Below are 2,610 nucleotides of genomic sequence, written 5' to 3' on the forward strand. Positions count from 1 at the left end.
CCATCACCTCCCACCATCCCAGATGGCTCCAAACCCCWTCCAACCCAACCTTGGACACTCCCAGRGATCCCGGGGCAGCCTCAGCTCCTCWGGGAATTCCATCCCAGCCCCTCAAAAGCTGCYCCTGCCCTGTCCCAGGTGGGCTGTGGCTCAAATCTCAAAATTTGAGATTTAGGAGAGCTCTGAGTGCCAGGAGCCAGCTCTGGGGACATTTTGGGGGCTGGGGACTGGCAGGAGGCAAAACCTCTTTGAGATTCCTCCACAGAGAGGAACAGGAGGTTCTTCCATCATCAGCRAATCCAAAATATTCCCCCTCGCCTTTATTTTGCCTTCCTAGCARGATCACAGCCAGGATTTAATGGTTGTTATTCAGCCAAAAGTCGTTTTCCAACTTTTCCTGTTTCCCTGTGACTTTTGGCCTGTTGGGGTGTTTGAATTGGAAGGCAAACCAAGGCTGCTTTAAAATGCTGAGGATCCAGGAGCAATTCTGAACAAAAAACTGCTCAAAGAGGGGTCTTTGGTGAGAGCCAGCCCAGATGTTCCACAGGAAAGCTCCTTCCCGGTTCTCAYCTGCAGAAAGCAAAATTCTGAGCATTAAAGGGAGTAAAACAAACTTCCCAAAGCACTTAATTGGATTTGGTTGGTTTTACAGAGCGCCACATTTACGAGCTGGATTTGCTTTCGAGCAGCAAATCCTCTTTTTTTTCTGTTATTTTTTGCTGTTTTAATTGGAGAAAATGGCCAAAACAGCCAAAACCAGAAAAAATTTTGTTTTACTTGGAGAAAACTGTAAAAACTCTTTTTATGGAGCACAGTGGATGAAGGATTTGCCAGAGGAGGCAGCAAACAGGAGAAATGGGACTCCAGCTCCTCACATCTCACCAGGAGCGCTGCAGGAGATGTTCCAAGGGGTGAAAAAAGATGATTTGAAAGCCCCTTCCGAGATAAAGAGAGAAAGAGAAAAAGTGAGAAGGAGGGAAAGTGGGAAAGAAAGAGGGAAAAAAAGACAGAAAGACCCAGAAGGGGAAGAGCCCAGGGCTGAACATCTCCCTCAAACCTGACACAAAGAGCTTTTTATTGGTGTCACCGTCCCATTTTGGATAAATCTTTTACCTGAATAAATCTGAATTCATCTGAATTCATCTGAATTAATCCAAATTAACTTGAATTAATGTGAAATAATCTGAATTAACCTGAATAAACCTGAATTTAGGGTGGATTTCTCTGTCATTATTTCCTGATACAGAGACAGAAGAGCCCAAGGCCTAACACAAAGAGGTTTTTGTTGTTTTGTTGTCACCATCCCATTTTGGATAAATCTTTAAACCGAATTAACCTGAATTGATCTGAATTAATCTGAATTAACTTGGATTAACCTGAAATAATCTGAATTAAACTGAATTTAGGGTGGATTTCTCCGTCATTATTCCCTGATACAGAAAGGGAAGAGCCCAGGGTGGAACATCTCCCTCAAACCTGACACGAAGAGCGTTTTGTTGGTGTCACCGTCCCATTTTGGATAAATCTTTAAACCGAATTAACCTGAATTAATCTGAATTAACCTGAATTAACCTGAAATAACCTGAATTTAGGGTGGATTTCTCCCTCATTATTCCCTGATACAGAAAGGGAAGAGCCCAGGGTGGAACATCTCCCTTGAACTTCACACAAAGAGTTTTTTGTTGGTGTCACCATCCCGGTCTGGATAAATCTTTAAACTGAATTAACCTGAATTAATCTGAATTAACCTGAATTAACCTGAAATAACCTGAATTTAGGGTGGGTTTCTCCGTCATTATTCCCTGATACAGAAAGGGAAGAGCCCAGGACTGAACATCTCCCTTGAACTTCACACAAAGAGTTTTTTGTTGTTGTCACCATCCCAGTTTGGATAAAACTTTAACTCTGGCACCCACCTTCACCCCGAGGAAAGGAAAAACTTCTCCTCGCGAGAAATGAGCCGGGGGAACAATGCAAAGCCCTGTCTCGACCCGGAGAGCTGGAAAATCCCCACAAAAGCTTTTGTGTGAGGGCGGTGAGGAAACTGCGGGGTTTGGAGAGGAAAAACGGGGATTTTGTCGCAAAAAAAGAGTGGGAACACCCCCAGAGCTGTTCCCTGTCCTCGTCACACCCATTAGGACAGAGATGTCATGGGATCGTGGGGAGGTTTGGGTGGGAAGGAGCTGAAATCCCGTTCGGTTCCTTGATCTTAAAGGTTCTTCCCAAAGTTTTGAATTCCGGAATTCAATGAGCTTTGGTTTGTGTAGAAAGGGAGAAAAAAATAATGGAGCAAAGCAAAAAAAAAAATGGAAGTAAACAAAAGAAATGACAAAACTAACAAAAAAATTACAAAAAAAAAAGTCAAAACTAACAAAAACTACCAAAACAAACCAAAAAATGTCAAAACAAGCCAAAGAAACATCAAAATAAATCAAAGAAACACCAAAATAAACAAAAGAAACATCAAAACAAACCAAAAAAAAACCAAAACAAACAAAAAAATGCCTAAATAAACCAAAGAAAAACCAGAATAAACATCAAAATAAACCAAAGAAAAAACAATCCAAAGAAATGTCAAAACAACCAAAACTCCTCCCACCATCCCAGGTC

Source organism: Malurus melanocephalus, unplaced genomic scaffold, assembly GCF_030028575.1.
Source record: "Malurus melanocephalus ecotype Western Australia unplaced genomic scaffold, MMel_1.1 scaffold_1277, whole genome shotgun sequence".
In the NCBI taxonomy this organism is placed as follows: domain Eukaryota; kingdom Metazoa; phylum Chordata; class Aves; order Passeriformes; family Maluridae; genus Malurus; species Malurus melanocephalus.